We start from the raw sequence: 22827 nt of genomic DNA, 5'->3' as shown, positions 1-22827 counted from the left end.
ACAGCCACATCAATGTTTACAGCAGCACAACTCATAATAGCTAAGCTGTGGAACCAAAGTAGATGCCCATAAACAGATATATGGATAAAAAAATTGTGGTACATACATAAAATGGAATATTTCTCAGGCATAAAGAAGAATGACTTCATGACATTTTCCAGTAAATGGATGGATCTGGAGAATATGCTAAGTGAAATAAGCCAATCCCAAAAGTCAAATGTGTTCACTGATATGTGAAAGCTAAACTTTTAAAATTAAAAGGGGAGGGGGGAAGAAGAAAAGTTTGGTAGATTAGACAAATGGGAACAAAAGGAAGGAAGGAGTGATAAGAATAGAAAAAAACAGGAGAATAAATATAATCTTCCTATGTACATATAAGAAAATATCTAAGTGAATCCCACTATTGTGCCTACCCATGGGGTCCTGATTAGTACAAGATATATCCCATGCTCATACAATTTTATCAAGATCAATTCTACTGTCATTTATAAATAAAAGAACCAATTTAAAAAGAGAATGAATGTATATGTAGTACTTAAAAGCAAAATGTGTCCACAATAGTTATATCAACAATATTCAAATGTGGCATATATTTTCTGTATTTGAAAGAATTTATGTAGGTACAATATATATTGAAATAAATTCTTATTACACACAAAAAACATGCTGAACATAAATTCCATGGACACACACACAAGTACACACCTATGTGTATATATGTGTATATATATATGTTTTTTGTGCCAGTGATGTTATGGATAGATATAACACTTTGGAAAACATTGTTTTTGATTAATAAATGAGACCATCGAAGTCTATTTACCTAATTTATACTAATTCAAAATTTTACAGAATCATCATTGGAAAATGTACTTTAATACTGTGTTGCCATACATTCCTGAATATAGTCACAACAAATGAGTACCAATATAAATTATAGTTTGTAAAAATATTAAAGTCACTGCTCATTATTATTGTTTCATATGTATATTGTGTTTTGAGTAAAAAACTTAATATTTCATGCCAGAAAAAATATTGATTGTCTCTGCTTTCTTTGTAATGAGACTCTATTATTATGTGCACTTTTAAAATTTTGCTTTTTCCTTTGTTTGTTTGTTAAGAAGCTTAAATACCCCTTTGTGCTCAGTCCTAGCAAGTAATAATCTTTGTCATTAGCATATTGACCTTCTGATTCTTAAATTATTTTTTCAGTTCAAAGATCTAATTGTATTCATTGAACTTTATTATTTTATATATTCTATTTTCAACCCTTGAATTATTTTTTAATAAAAGAAATGGATGAAAAGTAGAGAGAGGAAGCTTAATACTTATTGAATAATAATTACATATCTATTTAATGTTTATTATATAATAAGCAATGCTTTACATTAGTTATTAACTATTTATAAAATAACCTCTTATAATTCTGGGAGGTGAATATTATCTTCTTAACTTTATTGATGAATAGTCTGGGAGTGAAGACATTTTCTAACACATCTAAAGTTATACAGTGAATAAGCAGTACAGATGTGATTTCATCCAAGTCTCTGAAATTAAAGCTCATAATATGTCTACTGTATCATATTTGCCACCATGGAGGCAATGTACTCAGCAAAAATGAAGACAGATTTCTACTTTTATGTACATGGGGGATATACTGGCTACTACAAATACTTCATTTGTTTCTTGAATGAGAAACTCTAATTTCCTAGACAGTTTATTGATTTATTGCTATTCTTCATATGCGTCTAATTTCATATATAGCCATAGAAAGTACAAATGAAGGGTAAAGCAAACAGGTCTAATGGTCTAATAAAATAACTCAATTACAACTGATCATATACCCACAATATTTGGTGTTATCCAAATGCATATGTGTGAAACAATGCAAGAAAGTTAAGAGGTGGGGCTCTGGATGTGGCTCAAGCGGTAGCACGCTTACCTGGCATGCGTGCGGCCCCAGTTCGATCCTCAGCACCACATACCAACAAAGATGTTGTGTCCGCCAAGAACTAAAAAATAAATATTAAAAATTCTCTCTCTCTCTCTCTCCTCTCTCACTCTCTCTTAAAAAAAAAGAAAGTTAAGAGGTGAAATGATTGGATTATAAGAGCCATAAATTAATCACTGTATTAATCCACTGATAGGTATTACCTATAGGTAGGTAGGGTATGGCTGGAGAAGGTGGGTCATTGGGAGCAGGCCTTTGGGGTTTTTATTTTTGTTGATGTAAGGGTAACTTTCACTCTGCTTCTTGGCTATGTCCTAAGCCACTTCCCTCGGCCAAATTTTTATGCTATGATGTTCTACCTCATCTTGAGCATTGAAAAAATGGAGTCAGCCATCTATGAATTGAGACCTCTGAAACCATGAGCTGCTAAACAAACTTTTTCTTCCCTAAGACTGTTCTTGTTAGGTCTTTTGGTCTCAGCAGTGAAACTGCTGCCTAGAAGAGGTATTGTGTATTTTCACACCTGTGGAAACTTAAAAAATAAAAAAAAAACATAATCATAAAAGAAACCATGAAAGTAGCAGAGGGATTACCAGGACTGAAAAAGGTCCCAGGGGAGGGAGGATAGACACAGAATAAGCATGAATGGACATTGTTATGGTTTGGATGTGATGTATCCTCCAAAAGTTCATGTGTGAGACAATGCAAGAAGATTCAGAGGAGAAATGATTGGGTTGTGAGAGTCTTAACCTAATCAGTGATTAATTCCTACAGGGATTAAGTGAGTGGTAACTGAAGTGGTATAGTGTGGTTGGAGGACGTGGGAATTGAGGGCATGGCTTTTGGATATATACTTTTATCTGGCAAGTTGAGAGCTCTCTCTCTGCTTTCTGATCATCATGTAAGCTGTTTCCCTCTGCCACACTCTTCTGCCATGATGCTCTGCCTTACCTTGAGCTCCAAGGAATGGAGCCTGCTGTCTATAGATTGAGATCTCTGAAACTGTGAGCCCCCAGATAAACTTTTCCTCCTCCACAGTTTTTCTGGATAGGGTCCTTTACTCACAACAGCAAAAAAGCTGACTAAAACAGGCATGATCAACATATAATGTATGCATGTATGGATTATCACAGTGAATACCAATTAATTTGCATAAAATTATAAAAAATTTTTATATAAAAATGCATAAAACATTTCTAACATTTTGAGTTAATAATTCTAATAAAATAAATAAGAACCTAATATTAAATTACTTGGATTAATAACTGTGAAAGTAGGAATATTTGGTATTTATAAAACTCAAGAAATATAAAATCTAAGTACAATAAAGTAACACATATGTCTAGAGCTTCTTTTGGAGACTTATCATATGTGAATATTCAAGGTTACCTTCCAGTTTCAATAATTCAGTTACTGTCCTCCATAAAGAAAGATAAGTGTTTATTCTAGACTCCAATGATAGAGCTCTGCCAGTAGTTGTTGGTACTTTGTGGATATATAGAATGAGAGCAAAGTCTTATCTATCTATTCATTTAAGGTTGGAATTAATTCTAAGTAAAATTTAAACATTTCTATCTACATTTGCTTGTTTGAAAAGAGATATAGTAGTATCTAAGTTATATGCTAAAGAGGAAAACATAAAAATCAGAAGAAAAGTATAAATCGCTGGTATTTCAGATTATTCTTTTTTTTCCTCTCTCTAAAGAGAGAGGTGATTTTTTTAATATTTATTTTTTCAGTGGACACATCTTTGTTTTTTTATTTTTATGTGGTGCTGAGGATCGAACCCAGCGCCCCGCGCACGCCAGGCGAGCGCACTACCACTTGAGCCACATCCCCAGCCCCTCTATCTTTCAAATAAGGACTTAGCAAAATAATGACAATAATTATCAATCATATAAAATGGAAAAGATTGATTAGTATTACAAATCCAGGTTAAAGATGGATATGGTAGAACATGACTATAATCCTGGTGACTCAGGAGGATGAGGAAGGAGGATTGCAATTTTGAGACCAGCCTCACTCAGCAACATAGTAAGAATTTCAGCAATTTAGCAGGACCTTGTCTCAAATAAATACTAAAAAAAATGACTGGGGATGTACTTCAGTGGTAAAATATGATGGGTTCGATCATCAGTAACAAAAATAAATAAATATTTTAAAAAATCCAGGCTAAGAATAGAGACTCTATTATACAGTCTTCTGTTTTCAAACAAAGAAAGTGAAAATGATGACAACAACAACAATAACAACACCAACATTAAGTTTAGCTAAATAGTCAAGACAAAAAGAGAACAATATTAAAAATCTCTGCATAGAGGGTTGGGGTTGTGGCTCAGAGGTAGAACATTCACCTATCATGTGCGAGGCCCTGGGTTTGATCCTCAGCACCACATAAAAATAAAACAAAGATATTGTGTTCACCTATAACTAAAAAATAAATATTTTAAAAAAATCTCTGCATAGATGTGGGAACAAGAGCCTCAATATTTTTTGGCAAAGTTTAGGATTATGATTTTTTGTAAAGGTTTTCTGAGGACTGCAAATTAGTTAAATATCAGCTAGAATAATTCCAAGGGTTGTGTTGCACTGTGTGGAAATGACAAAGACAAATAAATTTATTCACCTTGTTAGTAAATGAAAATGTCCTAAAACTGCACACATGTAATCAGATGAACCTTACCCAAATAAGCAGACACTTAGATAAATGATCACAACCAGATGTTTTTTTTCTTCTCCACTGAAGTATACTGTTGACCCATATGATTCATACATAATGCCAACTGGGAAGAGAGGTTTACTCAATCACTTTCCTTTAGTGTATTATGTTACAAATCACCAAATTTATTTGTATAGATAAGTTGCATGTAGTGTCTTGGATATATACTATCGTTTCTATATGAGGCTTAAAGCTGAAGTTGTTCAAGAATAAGATGTCAGCAGCACATGTAATTCTGTAAAATTTTGATGCTTAGGTTAAGATAAAACTAAAATAAGGCATTCAATAGTTTTACCTTTAGTAAAACAAAGAAAGGTTTTCTAGCTTTTTATTTTTAATAAAAAAGTAGTTAATTTTTATATTTTAAAAGATAAGAAGATATTTGAAACAGTTGGGATAGAGGAGGGAGCCTGGGTGTCCATATTGAAATAAAGGCATCAGAGAAGGTTCCTAATTCCAAATCCAAGGAAGCCAAGAGATGTTACATCAGCCCGAACTTCAGCCAAGGAAAGATGTTAAATATACATACCAGGAACTTAATTTTAAAATTTTATGTATTATTATTATTTTTATTATTTGATACTCAGGATTGAACCCATGGGGCTTTACCATTAAGCTACAGACCCAGCCCTTTTCATTTTTTATTTTGAGAAGGGTCTCACTACGTTTCCCTGGATGGCCTCAAAGTTGCAATCCTCTTGCCTCAGCCTCTCAAGTTGCTGGGATTATATGCATATGCCACTGTGCCTAGCTATTACCAGGAAATTTAATATAACAGCATGAAGTTTTACCTTCCTTTATACTTAATTTCTTTTAAGGTTGGAAAATTAGAGTCAGTAGATCATCAAGTTTGATAACTATTTTTTAAAATTTGAAAATGAGGTATAGAAATAAAAAATTCATTCTTTCTTGCATATAATATGCACAGGTCCTGTACCACCTCATCAGAATGCTATCTAGAGAGCAAAGAAAATAGCACATTATTTAGAATGAAGGGAGTATATGTGGTAAATATTTTGAGAAAGTGAAAGCTTATCGTTATCTTTAAAAAAAATGGCACCATCCATGTTCCAAACCACTCCAATTTTAATGACTCTTCTCTTAAATCTTTCTCACTCAAACAAGAAGTAATCATTCATCAATTTACTGTTATTTACCAATTTGAAGTGATCCTAAGATTGACTACAAGTATCATATTAATCCAGTTTTTAAAAAGTACACATTCCTTTAGGAAAACACAATCTTAGAAGGAGATGAATTAAGAACAAGAAAGAATTCTCTCACAATGGGATCCATCAAAAGTCTTTCATAGCTAATTTCTTCCATTATATTTGAATACAAATAATTATCCACAGGAGAAAGTGGAGGAGTAGAGAAACTGAGCTAAGCTACCAGGGGATGCTGCTAACTTTAGATAACCAAAATAAAAACCAAGATTTCTCTAAAATCCTAAAGTAAGCAAAGACATAAATCAATTTACATTTAATTAAACAAGCATATGCCTACTTTACAAAGCAATGTTACAACCAAATACTGGATTCTAAGTGACTAAAATGAATTAAATGAGTAAGAAAGTGATTTTCAACTGCAGAGAGCTATATAAATATAAGGTACAATAAAAATGAACTGAATAAAAATTATTAGGGACCTACTATCTACCAGGTAGTAGGGTAGGGACTTCATGCATATTAAATTACTTACTACTCAGAGAATCTTTGCTAAATAGATATGAATAAATGTAATTTGATAAAGAGCCCTTGAGACTCTGAAAGATTAGGCAATTTATTCAATATTACAATTTATAGCAAAATTAGTACCAGCACAATGTTTAGAACATATGAGTATATTTAAACTTGTCTTTACCATGAATTATTCTAATTGATGCTAACTTCTCTCATGTATTAACTTTTTCAATACAGTATTGTTCAACTACATTTTCTTCCCAACATCTTATGGTATCTTTCAGGTGTCGAACCATGTATTTTACCTTTTTCTATAGGCTTCTCAAGGTAGACATCACTTATCCAATCCATCCATTACTATACTGAAAGACAAAAAGGGAATATCTTAGTTAAGCAGAATCTAAAAGGTCCCTGAAAATCAGAAAACAAACAAGATCACATTGAAGAAGTCCAATTCTTATATGCTAGCAAGAAAAACCCTGGTTGACCTCTATAAAAATGGACAAATAAAATGAATGGACAATTTACATAAAAGAAAGTACCAAAAGGCAAATAAACATGAGGAGATATCCAATGTCCTTATTAATCAGAGAAACGTAACATTAAGAAATTCAATAAAATTTTATGCTTACTGGAATGCCAAAAATATCACAATCAGTTAATATAAACACTGTTGAAGGTGGGAAATGGGAAATTTCATTTAGCACTTGTGGGAGTGTTGTCATATTAGAAACTATTTTAGCAATACACAGTGAAAATGAGTATGGACATACAGTATTAGCTAGCAACTACACTACCAGATACAAGCCTCAGAAAACATTTCACACATGTACAAGTAAAAACATCTTCACTGCAAGTATTGTTTGTAATGACAAAGAGTTGAAAAATGTCATTACTATGAAAATGGTTAAATGAAATATGATACATGTGTAGAAAAGAAAATTAAATGTATATACATCAATATTTACAGATTTTAAAATACAAGGTTGGCAGAGAAAAGAAATTTTGCCTGTAAACAACAGTGTAGTCTCATGCCCTTGGATCCAGTTTGCCTGTGATCTTTCCTTACTGAGGGGGTGTCCTACAGATTCCAGATTATTTTAGCCAACCACTCCACTCCACTTTATGGAATCTATTATATGTCTAAATGTGCTTTTCCCACTGAGATTAAAGTGAATGGGGCCACATAAGAACAATAATCAAGCACTAAAGGAGAACAGTGATCTAACACTAAAGGAGATTGTTAGGAAGGTGAGTTTATTCCATTATTATTAATAATAATGGAAAACGCCATTATTATTAAAAAGTAACTGATGTGCCAATGGAAAATAATTGATTAGATAACTGTGAATCTAAATGAATGCAGTAATTGGAAGAAATATTTGGAAAGAAAAATATACTTACGAACTATAACTTGTTGGAGAACAATAACAACAAAAAACAGAAAAATGTGAAGATTATGTTAAAATATTTAAAGAAATTTATAAAGTGCAGATTAACATATATAGCAAACTATACATTAATGGTAGAAATACAACAAATATTAGAGACGATGACTATTAATTAAATAAGGTTCACAGAAATAAAAATTATTTTAAATTAAGCTTGAAAGAAACAAAGTATAAAGAAAAAGATGGAAAGGATGAATGAACTTGACAATATGGTGATAATATGTGGAGTGAAAAGGAAGTAGGTACATTGTGTTAAGGGCAAAAAGTTGATATTCTGGGATGATCAGGAAATCATGGTAGAGATTATTTAAAAAATTGGTGAGTGAGGTAACAAAGAAGTGGATGGGTGACAACTTTTGAAGGACACAGATACTAGAAAAAAAATGACACAAGCAGCACTAGTAAAAAAAAAGCAGGTTTTGACAGGGGAAGCATTGTGGTGAAATTATTGATGGTTAAAATGAAAGTGGCATCACAGAAAAAAATCAATGTATAACATTTACTGATGTAACATTCTGTTAAAAAAGGAAAAAAAAAACCCTCAAACCAAAAATCTAACTTCACACATTAGAAATGAGGAAAAGAAAACTAAACCAAATCTTGCAGAAGAAAAGGAATGAAGATTGGAACAGAAGGAAGATTGGAACCAAAAAGGACATAGGAAAAACAATATAGAGAGAATGAAAGAAATTTTAAAAAATGGTTCTTTGTAAAGGTCAAAAAAGAGATAAACCTGTAGCCAAATTGAGAAAGAATAAAAGAGAGAGTTCAAATTACTAAAACCCAAAAGTACTATTAGCTAGACAAAAGTTTTTAAAAGTAGAAGAGAATAATATGAGCAACTATACCAACAATCTGATAATCTAGGTGGGATCAACAGATTCATAGAAACACACAGACTAGCTAATTGTATCCTGAAGTAATATAAAATATGAACAAATCTATTAAAAAGAAATCAGGGCTGGGGAAATAGCTTAGTTGGTAGAGTGCTTGCCTTGCACGCACAAGGCTCTGGGTTCAATACCCAGCACAATAAACAAACAAACAAAAAAATAAGGAAATAAAAATAAAAATAAATTGAATCAAAATCAGCCCAAGAAGAAAGTCCTAGGAACAAATGGGTTCATTATTAAATTTTTCCAAATATACAAAGGAGAATTAATACCAATGTTTTCTAAACTCCTCTAAAAAATAAAAGAGAGAAAACTCCTTAGCTCATTCTATGAGACAACCATTGACATGTTATAAAAGATAGACAAAGATATCACAGTAAAGGAAACAACAGAACAATCCCTTAAGAATATAAGTGGGGCCCAGCGAAGTGACAGGCTCAGATGCGTCGGGACCCGACCCAGAGCTGGCAGTTACCATGGGCTTCACGGGGTTCGGAAAAAAAGCTCGAACATTTGACTTGGAAGCTATGTTTGAGCAAACTCGAAGAACAGCTGTGGAAAGAAGTCGGAAGACACTGGCGGAACCAGTATTTGGAAGGCTGGGCCAGAGGTGGCTCTCAGAGCTGTTTACACCACTGACTGTTGACCCAGACAGTATAGAAAATTGAGAATACAGTGAATGTGGCTGCTGCTGTTGAATCCCTGCTTTAATGAGTTGTATCAGACATTTAATGAAGGCCTTAATTTCCAGACTGGTTTGATACCAGATGGTTGGCAGTTCTAGGTACCACCTCAGAGTTTTCGGAGAAGACTGACTCCTCTGCTTTCTTTGGATCTGATTCAGCTCATTCTTACACTAGAGAAGGGGCTAGCAATCAGACAGACAGGACTCCTCAAAAAATTCAATTTAAATGAATATTGTTATCGTCCTTGTCATTGTTGGTTTAAAAGTGATAAATGGTTTAGTAGCAATATCTAACATTTAGATTGTGAGCTTGAAACAAAATATTTCTGGTTTTTGGAAGAAAATTGTGTGTGTGTGTGTGTGTGTGTGTGTGTGTGTTTTAAAAAGGCAGCTATGTACATACACTATTTGGTTTTTAATCTTCATTATGTGAAATTTCAAATTACACATACAGTAATGAACTACCATTTACCTATCACTCAGATTTTAACTACTCTAACAATTCATTGTTGGGCTTGATGGCACAGGCTTGTAAACTCAGTGGTTTGGGAGACTAAGAAAGAGGATCACAAATTCAAGGCAAGACTCAACGAGACCATCAGCAACTTAGCGAGACCCTGTTTCCAAAAAAAAATAAAAAAGGTCTGGGGATACAGCTTAGTGATGAAGCACCCCTGGGTTTAATCCCCAGTCCAAAAAGAATAAATAAATAAATAAACAAATAAAGCAAGCTACTGTTCCATTTGCTTCCTTTCTCTAATTACTTTGAGGCAAATCCTAGACATACTGTTTTATCTATAAATATTTAAGCATGTATCATAAAGCAATAAGGATCCTTTTAAAAAACCAGAATTTTTTTTTAGTTATGAATGGACCTTTATTTTTTATTTATTAATACACGGTGCTGAGAATCAAACCCAGTGCCTCACACATGCTAGGCAAGTGCTCTACCACTGAGCCACAACCCCAGCCCTTAACCAAAATACTTTATAAAAGATAGGAAAAACCAAACTGTTTTTCCTTTTCTCACATACTTCATATCTAATACCAAATGTGTGGGAGTTTTTCCTCTGGCATCAAGCAGTTCTTATATGAACACCAACTGGGTTTTTAGCAACTCAATTCATTTCTGAAACTACTTACCTGGAAACCTCCACAGTACTGCTACCACTACAGATGTTAATTGCTGGTCCCAGATTGTGACCTGTGTCTCTGATCCACTGACTATAAAATGGCATTCTCATGACACCCACCTGCTGTACTTGATAGTTTTCTAGGACAGCTTTCAGAGCTTAGGGAAACACTTTACTTAATATTTACTGGTTTATAAAGGATATTCTAAAGTATAGAGATGAACAGCCAGGTGAAGTGATGTAGTGGGCAAGGTATGGGTTTGGGTAGATTCAGGGTATATCAATCCCTAAGCTCTTCCACATGTAACCTTGAAGTTCAACTATAGTTTTCAAGAGGTTTTATAGAACTTATCTCTAGCCAACCCTCTTTTTTTCCCAGAGTAGTTCCATCCTGAGACTGTCTAGGGGACCTACAGTAATTTACCTCAACTTAAACTGGTGTGATCAAAAGGGGTTCCTAATGAATAACAAAAGACAGTTCGGACAACTCAGGAAATTCTTAAGATTTTAGGAGGTCTGTGGTTGGATATGGGGACAAAAATCAAATATATTTCATATTGTATATCACATGCTATTATCACATCTAAAAAATCAATTTTAATATCAGACACAAAGGTATGTTCTCTGAGATATATTTACAAACATTTCAAGCATTTATAAACATTTTTATGAATGCTTATTCTGTCAAAATTTTGGTATATTATATTTAGTTCTTTATGTATGTCATACAAAATGCTTTGAACAGGGCTGGGATTGTGGCTCAGTGGTAGAGCGCTTGCCTAGCATGTGTGAGGCACTGGGTTCAATCCTTAGCACTACATTAAAAATAAATAAACAAAATAAGGGTATTGTGTCCATCTACAACTTAAAAAGAAAAAAAAAGCTTTGAACAGGGAGATATATCTTATTTAGCAATATAAGTTTTGTAGTCCCCAGCAAAATAGGTTCTTAGTATGTATTTGAGGAAATTGAATTTGATTTAGAATTGTAATACTACACTTTAAAAAAATCCTGACTATCTGGAAAATATTTTAGGTTGGCACAATCCACTGGAAAAAGCTTGGCATATGGAGCTGGAGAATTTAGGTTCGAAGTTCAGCCCCACAATCTACTAGATGAATAAAGCTGGATGGGTTGTCAAACATCTGATCCTTAAATTCACTGTTAGGTGGATATGATAAGATCTATCTTGGGGGTTCTTGAAGGGATTAATATGTTGGACATATTATCTTGTAAATAGTCAAGTATATTTTTATTTTTAGATCCTATAATTTTTCTTCATAAAACATGTATGTACTCTACCTAAGAGAAATTTCAGGAAATCATTAGATTTTTACATTTCTGAAAAATTGTCTCAAGACTGTTCTTAATATTTATAACAAGTTAAATGTATTAAACTCTCTTGATTTAGTATTAAAAAAAAAAGAATATAAGTGCCAAAATGCTCAAAAAATAGTAGCATACTGAAGCCAACAGCATACTAAAAGCATTACATACCATGAACAAGTAGGATTTATCCCATGAGTGCAAAAATTCTTTAACATAAAACAAATCAATATAATAAACTACATTAGTAGTATGAAGGGCAAAACGCAAAATAATTTAAAGCAGAAAAGCCATTTCACAAAATAAAAACACTTTCATTATGAAAACACTCAGAAAAAACCTGGAATAGAGGGAATTTCCTCAACATGATGAGGAACATTAATGAAAAATCCACCACTATCATGATACTCAATGATGAATCACTATAAACTTTTCCTCTAACATCAGGAACAAGAGAAGTTTGCCTGTTTTTTTCCATTTCTGCTCCACATTGTATTGCAAGTCCTAACCAGAATAATTTGTGGGGAAAGGAGACAATCGGCATTCAAAGAAGAAATGAAAGTAAACTCATATTTGTTGTCAGATGATATTTTCTTATATATAGAACAGCTTAAGTGACTTAGGGGACTCATCACGCACATACACACATGAGGCAATAAATGTACTGAGAAAAATTGCAGAATGCAAATATTATTATTGAAAAAAAATGATTGTATTTATATATACTGGAAATGCAAATTTTGAAAAGGATATTAAGAATATAATTCCATTTATAATAGCCTCAAAATTATAAATATTGAAGAGAGATTTCACCAAGGAGGTGTAAGACTTGTATACTTAAAACTGAATATTGTAGTAGAAGGCTCCCTGATCACAACCATAGCCAAAGGGAGATCAATTAAGGTGAAAAATTGTCTGATCCAAGGCATCAGAGAATGGCTGCTCCCATCCTGAACCACCACCCATCTGGATCTATGATCACTACTGAAGAGTGAAAGAGCACTGCTTTGTCATTGGCTGGACCTTGCATCAGTCACAGTCAACAGAGAGAATCTGTGCCCACTATTTACAACTTGGGGCAGTGAAATAGTTCTCAATCTGATGAACCACCCGAGTCTCTTTACTACAGTATCCCAGATAGCAACACTGACCAGTGGAATTCTTCTGCACCACAGAACACCTATGGAAAACACCAAACATGAGAACCTGTGTTTTTAAACAGCTACCAGGCTCTATACCACCAAGAAAACAATACTGTAGAGGGAGCAGATACATGGTGACCCACAGAAATTACAGGGGACACTCCAGAACCTGCATCCTGAACTGCATAAAATAGAAACAATCAAGATGTAACACTCTACTCTCTGAGCTGTCAGATGTAGGCTACTGAACTAACAAACCAGGACTGGCTGGTGGAAGGGTAGTGTTTCCAGTACTCCAGAAACTGTATAGAAATCCATAGTCAAAGACAGACAGATAACTGCTAAATATCCAAACTCAAGTGAAATCCAACATAGATTCAATGATAATTTCCTTCTCTGTAGAGAGCCACACCCAAAGGGGCCCCAGCAAACTTCCAGCTGTCAGCTGATGATTGGCTCACAGTGGCCCCAGCAAACTTCTAGCTGCCAACTGATTGGCTCCTCTGTGGTGATGCTCATTGGGTTACTTTTGGCTCCGCCCATGCGACCGCCTCAAGTGCAGGAGGTGTGGGGGAGGTTGAGAGGCTTGTGGGAAGCCAGTGGTGGCAGTTGGGCTCTGAAGGTTTTTCCTGAGGAGCTGTGTGGTTTGGCATGTGTGTTCTAAAAATAAAGTTTGTTTCTTTTGACAAGTGGCTCCTGAATTGTGCCCAGCCAGACTGCAGCATTTGGTGGGCCACACGGGGAACGACTGAGGGTAAGTGATAAGGTAAACTGCTGGCCCCTGAGGGCAGGGCGAGAGGATGGGTAGCAATTTTAAGATTATTCTTTTGTTTTGCTTCACTTTTGTTTTAAGTTGCCTGTCCCTGGAGATGAGTGAGACGGAAGAAAAACCGCTCACATCTGAGGAAAAACTATTTGCGTCTGAGGAACAGATAGGGAGAAAGGACGGATTGACATTTCAGGAGGCTAGAAAGGCTGATATAATGATTTTGTGTTGTTCCATTTTTGTTTCATTCTGTCTCGGTTTTGTTTGGTGTTATCTTGTTGGGTTGTATTATAGTAGAAATATGGGATCAGAAATTAGTAAAAAACAAACCAAAAGAGTATTAAGTAAATTGTTAGAGGAAGGAGGCATCCCAGTAAAATCAAGAGCAGTCAGGGCATATGTTGATACAATACAAAAATGTAGTCCATGGCGTTTTAAGGAGGAGTTGTTAAATATATCACAATGGAACCATCATGGTGAAGATTTAAAAAGAATAGAAAACAAAAGCCCAGGGACTCTGCCAGTTGGCACATTATTACCATTGTGGATGCTCGTATCTTGTTTGCTCAGTCCAAAGCCTTCAGTTCAGACAATGGTAGAGGAAGGAGAAGACATATTGATTCAAGTAAAAGAGAAGGTCTCTCAAGTTAGTCAGATAGAGGAAGAAAGTTTAGAGCAGAAAAAGCCATCAGGGGAAAAGTTGCAACAGGAAAGTGCTACTAACACCTTTCTATCACCAGACGGTGTAAGTGTCCAACCAACAACACCACCTCTACAGGAGAATGCTACTAATAGCTTTCTATCACCAGAGGGCGTAAATGTCCAACCAACAGCGCCACCTCCATATGCTGGGAGGCCCCCAAACCCCGCAGTTGATAGTTGGGATCCTGAGACAGGATCTCAAATATTAACATGCCCTGTATTTGAGCAGGCAGGAGGGCAGCGAATTCACCATACTTTAAATTTCAAAAAAGTGAAGAAGGTAAAAGAGGCTGTAACAACTTATGGTCCTCAAGCACCCTTCACTGTAAGCTTGGTCGAGTCCATTACCAACTTGAACATGACGCCAGCAGATTGGGCTAATATGTGTAAAGTTGTGCTAAATGGAGGACAATACCTGTTATGGAAGGTTGCCATGAGGAATTTTGCAAGGAGTCGGCTAGGCGAAATGCAGCAGCTAGTTATCCTCAGAGAAATCTAGATATGTTGTTAGTTAAGGGACCTTATGAGGATCCGCAGCAACAAATTGCATATGATCCTGGCGTATACATACAAATTGCTGTGGATGCGGTTAGGGCATGGAAGACTTTACAAGGACATGGAGGTTTACAAGGTCAATTATCTAAGGTAATACAAGGAGCTAATGAATCTTACGCTGAATTTGTAGACAGGCTTATTCAAACAGCTACCAGAGTTTTTGGGAATACAGAACAAGCAATGCCATTAATAAAAGAACTGGCTTATGAGCTAGCGAATCGTTGGTGCAGAGAAGTCATTAGACCATGGAAACATGAAGATTTAAACACATATAATAAATTATGTAGAGACATTAATGAACAAGGGCAAATCGTGGCAGCTGCAGTAAAACAGGTTTTAGATGCCAGGCCACAAACATGCTACAATTATGAACAAACAGGACATTTTAAAAGGAATTGCCCCATAGGAGGAGGGTTTAATAAAACTAGGTATCAAGAGTAGAATACTGGGTATTTGCCCACGATGCCATAGAGGGAGACTTTGGGCTAATGAATGCCATTCTCAAACCACCATAGAGGGTGCTCCATTATCAAAAAACGAACTAGGACCAGGTGTCTATCCACAATATCGTGGAGAAAGGCATCGGGCTCCATTGCCAAAAAATGGACAGTGGGGCCTAGTGTTCTGGGGCCCAAGACCACAAATATACGGAGCACTGGAGGAACCCAGCAACCCCATCAGGGTAGTGCCCAGGACACATTGTCCATTAAATCCATCACAAGACAAACCAGAGGAAGTGCAGGATTGGACATCTGCGCCTCCGCCAGAACAGTACTAACTCCAGAGATGGGAGTTCAAATCATTCCCACAGTGATAAAAGGACCTCTTCCCAAAGGAACAGTAGGCTTATTATTGAGACGCAGTTCTTCCACTCTAAAAGGACTTATGATAAATCCTGGGGTAATTGATCCCGATTATGAAGGTGAAATAAAAATTATAGCCAATTCTCCAAAGGGTATATCAGTAATTTCACCAGGAGATAGAATAGCACAGTTACTAATAATACCCAGCCTACATGATAAATTTTCCAGTCGTGCTGTAGAAAGAGGTTCCAAGGGATTAGGCTCCACAGGTGTAGATTGCGCTATGCTTTCTTTAAATTTAGATTCTCGCCCCACGCTAAAACTAAATATTCAAGGACATGAATTTACTGGGCTACTGGATACAGGTGCAGACCTTAGCATCATCTCTTGTCCAAAATGGCCAAAACATTGGACATTACAACAAGCCACTCAAACGCTTCGAGGCCTAGGAGTGGCGACTAATCCCCATAGAAGTGCAATGGTATTAGATTGGAAGGCTCCTGAAAGATGTGAAGGAATGATACAACCATATGTATTGGATCATCTTCCCGTAAATTTATGGGGACGAGATGTCCTAGATCAATTAGGTTTGACATTAACAAATAACATCAATCAAAATGCACCCACTATTATGGCTAGACAAGGTTTTAGGAAAGGAAAAAGATTAGAAAAACAAGAACAAGGTATAGCAGCACCAATACAAATAGATCAAGGAACAGACAGACATGGGTTGGATTTTCAGAAGGGGCCACTGAGACAATAAAAATTACTTGGAAATCAGAAAGACCAGTATAGGTTCCTCAGTGGCCCCTGACTAAAGAAAAGATACAAGTAGCCTATGATCTGGTCAAACAACAATTAGCGGAAGGACATATACAACCTTCTGTATCTCCCCATAATACTCCCATTTTTTTTCATCAAAAAGAAATCTGGTAAATGGAGATTATTGAAAGATTTAAGAGTCATTAATAATGAGATGGTTATTATGGGACCTGCTCAATCAGCGATTCCTCAATTGTCTGCTTTGCCAAAAACCTTGTATGTTTTAGTTATAGATATTAAAGATTGTTTTTTTTTCAATTCCAATTCATCCTGAGGATAGTCCACATTTTGCATTTACTATCCCTGTACTGAATCATGAAGGTCCCGATAAGAGATATGAAAGGAAAGTACTCCCTCAACGGATGGCTAATAGCCCAACTATGTGTCAAATTTATGTTAACAAAGTAATCCAGCCACTTAGAAATCAAAATCCTGAACTACAAATATTTCACTATATGGATGATGTATTATTAGCACACAAAGATAAAAACACATTGCTAGAATGTTATGCCACACTTACAAACTTATTAAAAAATTATAATCTAGAGATAGCAATAGATAAAGTACAATTAAATTTTCCAATTAATTATTTAGGAGTTCTATTATCCTCAACCATGGTCCGTCCGCCAAAAATTCAAATATGAGTAGATCAACTCAAATCACTTAACGACTTTCAAAAGTTATTAGGAGACATAAATTGGATAAGGCCTTATCTAGGTATACCAATAGGAGAGTTGGGACCTTTATTTGATATCCTAAAAGGTCCATCAGATCCAAATTCACCCCAAATGTTAACGCCTGAAGCAAGAAAGGCATTAAAAATCATTGAAACATATATGGAAAATATGCATTTGGATAGAATTGATATAAGTTTCCCTTTATTATTTATTGTACTACTAACAAAAAATATTCCTACAGGAGTATTTTGGCAAGAAGGTCCATTAATATGGATACATTTATCTTATTCTCCTACTACTATTCTTACTAGGTATCCTGAGGCTGTAGGATAATTAATACTCAAAGGACTAAAAGCAGCAAAGGGAGTGTTTGGCATTTATCCCAATAAAATTATTACTCCATATACTATGGATCAAATTAAGGAGTTAGCTAATGAGTTAAATACTTGGGCAATAATGTGCAAATCTAATGTTTCATTTGATAACCACTTACCATCTAATCTTTTATTGTCTTTTTGGTCATTGCATCCTGTAATTTTTCCAAAAATGACAAGAAAAACACCTATCATGAATGCTCCAAATATATTCACTGATGGGTCAAATAATGGTACAGCAGCAATAGTTACACCTGATCAAACTTTTACATTTTTAGTACCTAAACAATTAGCTCAAAAGGTAGAGCCTAATGCAGTATTACAAGCTTTTGTGATGTTTAAAGATTATGTATTTAATTTGTTTTCCTATAGTCAGTATATAGTTAATGCTATATTATCTCTTGAAGATGCTGGTAGGATTCCCCCTTCCTCTACTGTTTTCTCTTCGCATTCCACTATACAAAGTCTAATCTGGGACAGAAAAGATCCATTCTTTATAGAACATATCAGGGCACATACAGGATTGCCTGGAGCCCTTAGTTTGGGCAATGATTTAGCAGATAAAACTACACATGACATACATATTTTCTCTACACTAGAAGAAGCTACAAATTTTCATAAAAAGTTCCATGTCAATGCTAATACTTTACAAAAGCGTTTTAAAATAACTAAGGAACAAGCTAGACAAATAATAAAACAATGTCAAAATTGTGTAACCTTTTTACCACAAGTTAATCTTGGAGTCAATCCTAGAGGACTGATACCTAACCATATTTGGCAGATGGACATCACACACTTGCCAGAATTTGGAAAATTAAAATATTTGCATGTTACAGTTGATACATCTTCTGGATTTTCGATGGGCTCCCTTCATGCTGGATAAAAATCTAAAGATATTATAGCTCATTGTTTACAAAATTTTGCCACTGTGGGCATTCCAAAATAATTAAAAACAGATAATGCCCCTGGTTATACTTCTACCTCTTTTAAACAATTTTGCTCATCATTTGGCATTACTCATATAACAGGAATCCCATACAATCCACAGGGACAAGGCAGTCTTGAAAGAGCTCATCAAACTATTAAGATGTACTTATTAAAGCAAAAAGAGAGAATTGGGAAGGGGTATATATTCCCCAAAGATAAACTTAAAATAACACTCTTTACTCTAAACTTTTTAAATTTGGATTCATCAGGGCTTAGTGCTGAGGAAAGGCATATGTGTCCAAAAAATGTACATAAGCCCAAGGTACTTTGGAAGGATATTCTAACAGGACAATGGAAAGGTCCTGACCCAGTAATTGTCTGGAGTCGGGGGTCTGTTTGTGTGTTTCCACAGGGAGAACAGCAGCCGATTTGGATTCCAGAGAGATTAACTAAGGTCTTGACCCAGTGATTGTCTGGAGTCGGGGGTCTGTTTGTGTGTTTCCACAGGGAGAACAGCAGCCGATTTGGATTCCAGAAAGATTAACTAAAGCGATTTCTACAGACCAAAAAGAAGATGATTTGGCTCAAATCCATAAAACTGACATCCAAAACTTCAGTTTGGCTATTCTTACATCTGCAACAGAACCAGGATGCTTTTTTCAATATCTGTTTTATTATTGCCCTTTCCCACATCATGAAGTTCTATTTTGTTTTTTGAGCTCATACAGACCTAGGTTAATGTTTTGCTGATCAGTTCTATTTTTTGACTATAGAGTTTTTAAACATTGCAATGGAGATTTCACCTGTAAAAGGTTATAAGGACTTTACTATTATGTTATGTGTTGTATGTATTATATTATGTGTGCACACTTGTGTTTTGTGTTGTATGTTTGTATGTACATATGTCCATATATCATATATGATGAGTGCTCATGAAAAAATAGATCCAAATATATTTTTTATTTACGTGATTTAAATGGTTTAATTTAAATTGGGTAATCAGCTGTTGAGGATTGTTTTAATATGTGAACAAAAAAGGAGGTTAACAGATCTGTTTACTTTCACCTTTCATTTTCATTATATTTAATAATTCTCTTCAAGATAATGTAAATTGTTAAGAAAATTGTTTTCTTTTAGTGCCTTCTGGAATGTTACATAATTTTTTCTTTAGCCATTATTGCCAGAATTCCTATCTTCATCCCAGTGCCGGTGAAGACAAAGATAAAACCAATCTATAGCTTCTGCAAGAGCCATCACTGAACTGCTTACAGAACTTGCCTGGACTATGTATCACTTGTATGTAGTGTGAACTCACTTGTATGCATTGTGAACTATCTGTTGGCGCAGCGACTTGTGGTAGTGTTGGGGTACTTTTGCTGATGGTGTCATCGGTGGTACAATTTTTCCAAAAGAGCCGTCAATTGGCATGGTGTATCCTCCTCCCTTCTGATTGTGATGGTCATTCAGCTAAAATTTGGGGGCCAACAGAGGTGAGGCAAAGAACCTTACCCCCCCCACTGGTACAAAGACCTATCTACAGGTGTGGCTATATGCTGGACTGGTAGTCAATGATGGGTAAGATCCAACTGCAATGGTACCAACCTAAGACAGGAGGCTGAAGCCTTGAGGTCAGCTCATCCAATGATGGGTAAGGACCATATGTAGTATTGGACAACCTAAGGCAGGCACGGTCCCTAAGCCACATGCTTGTTGTTTAAACAGAGAGGGGGAGATGTTGAGAGCCACAGCTGAAGGGGCCCCAGCAAACTTCCAGCTGCCAGCAAACTTCCAGCTGCCAGCTGATGACTGGCTCACAGCGACCCCAGCAATCTTCTAGCTGCCAACTGATTGGCTCCTCTGTGGTGATGCTCATTGGGTTGTTTCCCTGCCCTTTCAGACCACGAAGCTGCTCATTGGGGGACTTTTTTTGGCTCTGCCCACACGACCCAGCCGATCGGCCTCAAGAGCAGGAGGAGTGGGGGAGGTTGAGAGGCTTGTAGGAAGCCGGTGGTGACAGTTGGGCTCTGAAGGTTTTCCTGAAGAGCTGTGTGGTTTGGTGTGTGTGTTCTAAAAATAAAGTTTGTTTCTTTTGCCACGTGGCTCCTGAATTGTACCCAGCCAGACTGCAGCACTTCACCTTATCATGATTTACTATAAATTATTCTAATGTCAACTTTGATCATATGTATTATTATTTATCTTGATTGCTAGTCATTATACTAATAGCAAACATTGTACCTTTAGCCCATTTGAATGTCTTTATTCTAATGTGTTAAAGCCTTGATTGGAAACAATCTTTATATCTTTGTTTTCCTAGTTCTAGTTTATACTTGCTCCTCTCACTCCCTATTCCCTCCTACATTATCTGCTGTTACTTCAAATACCCACCATCCATTTCTTCTTTCTATCTTGGTGTGCATTATTCTTTTCTATTTTTTATTCTTTCTTTCTGCCCAGTCTTTCTTCTCCTCCTGCCTTTTTTCTTCATTTAAGGTAATAGGAATTTTGCTAAATTTATTAACTAAATTTTGTGACCCATCAAAAAACTGTACTATAAGTTTATACTTGGATTTCAGAAACTGTACAGAACAATAACCACAATATTTTAATTTTTCATAAGGTTAAATATTATGAGGTTTGACTCTGAAGTGATTGTAGTAGGTAGGGTTCAGTGGCAGCTCTCAAAGTGGTGCTGATATTGGGATGTCAATATTGGATATTAACCCAACTCAAGGTTCTTAGGAGAAAGAAGCTCACAATGCAGTACCTTGCTTAAAATAATTGATAACTATCCCAACAGATTGCTTGCATAAAAACAACATGAAAAAGCAAGGGAACAAATCACCCCAAATAGTTTATAGTGCTTCAAAAACTGATTCCACATCAACAACACAGTACACAAAATGTCAGAGAAAAAAATTAGAAAGTTCATAGCTCAATGATTTAAAAGGAGACATAAGGAATAGAGAAAATACAGGAAAGAAAAGATTACTTCAATAAAGAAATACATATTCTGAAAAAGAAACAAACAGAAATCATGGAAATGAAAGACTCAATAAACCAAATTAAAAATTCAATGGAAAGCATCACCAATAGACCACTTTGAAGGCAGATTTTCAATTTTCAGAGACAATGTATATAATTCATGAAAATAAATTTGACCATAAAGAAAAGATGTTAAGAGACCATGAACAGAATATTGAATAAATCTGGGAAAACATCAAAACGCCAATTAAAGAAACATTGGGGTACATGAAGGCTCTGAAATACATGCCAAAGGGATGCACAAACATTTTTTTCTTTTAAAATTTTATTCTATTTTTATTTTTCTAATTAATTATAAATGACTGTAGAATGCATTTTGACATATTGAACACAAATTATAGATCACAAATTTTTATTCCTCTGGCTATAGATGGTGCAGAGTCACTCCATTATGCATAATCTTTTCAATGAAATATTAGAAAATTTTCCAAACCTTGAGAATAAGATGAAAATTCAAATAAAAGAGTCATATCAGACTCCAAGTATACAAAGTTACAATAGATCCACTCCAAGACACATTATAATAAAACTGTCTAATATACAGAATAAGGATAGAATTTTAAAAGCCTTAAGAGAAAAATGGCTGGTTACCTTCAGAGGGACACCAATATGAATTTCAACTGATTTCTCAATATAGATGCTAAAAGGCAGGAGGGCTTGGGATAATACATACCAAGCTCTGAAGGAAAACTAATGCCAACCAAGAATACTATACCTAGGGGCTAGGGATATAACTCTGTTGGTAGAGTGCTTGCCTTGCACACAAGCACTCTGGGTTCAATCCTCAGCACCACAAAAAATAAAAAATAAAAAAAAGAATGCTATGCCCAGCAAAATTAAGCCTCAGAATTGAAGATGAACTAAAAACCTCCCATGATTAAACAGAAGCTAAAGGAATTCATAACAAGAAAGCTTATACTACGAAATCTATTCTTCATGAAATATTTCATGAAGAATAAATGAATGGAATATAGTCGAAGAATAGAAGAATAGTTATTTAAAGGACAATGAAGACCAATTGAAACATTAGAGATACATCAAATGGTACAGAAAACAGCATCTCTCTATAATAAAATTGAATGTAAATGATATAAACTCTTCAAACAAAAGACATAGGTTGGACTGGGATTGTAGGCCAGTGGTAGAGCACTGGGCTAGCATATGTGAAGCCCTG

General features: G+C 35.3%; 1 protein-coding gene and 1 pseudogene across 15 annotated transcripts in view; one reads left to right on the top strand and one right to left on the bottom strand.

Annotated features, from left to right (window-relative positions):
* Zc3h12b (zinc finger CCCH-type containing 12B) overlaps nucleotides 1-22827 on the bottom strand; it is a 296095-nt gene that overhangs the window by 99357 nt on the left and 173911 nt on the right. For 9 of the 15 annotated variants that reach the window (XM_078034622.1, XM_078034620.1, XM_040282261.2 and 6 more), the window contains one exon: nucleotides 6658-6714. The gene's annotated coding sequence lies outside the window, so the exon portion shown is untranslated. Of the gene's footprint in view, nucleotides 1-1942; nucleotides 2013-6657; nucleotides 6715-22827 lie in introns of all 15 variants that reach the window. The other 6 variants (XM_078034627.1, XM_078034628.1, XM_078034626.1 and 3 more) reach the window with 3 other exon arrangements.
* Nucleotides 2172-10111, top strand: LOC144371578 (WD repeat-containing protein 70 pseudogene; annotated as a pseudogene).

Source organism: Ictidomys tridecemlineatus, chromosome X (genome assembly GCF_052094955.1).
Source record: "Ictidomys tridecemlineatus isolate mIctTri1 chromosome X, mIctTri1.hap1, whole genome shotgun sequence".
NCBI lineage: Eukaryota > Metazoa > Chordata > Mammalia > Rodentia > Sciuridae > Ictidomys > Ictidomys tridecemlineatus.
This window is presented reverse-complemented; position numbering and strand designations above follow the sequence as displayed.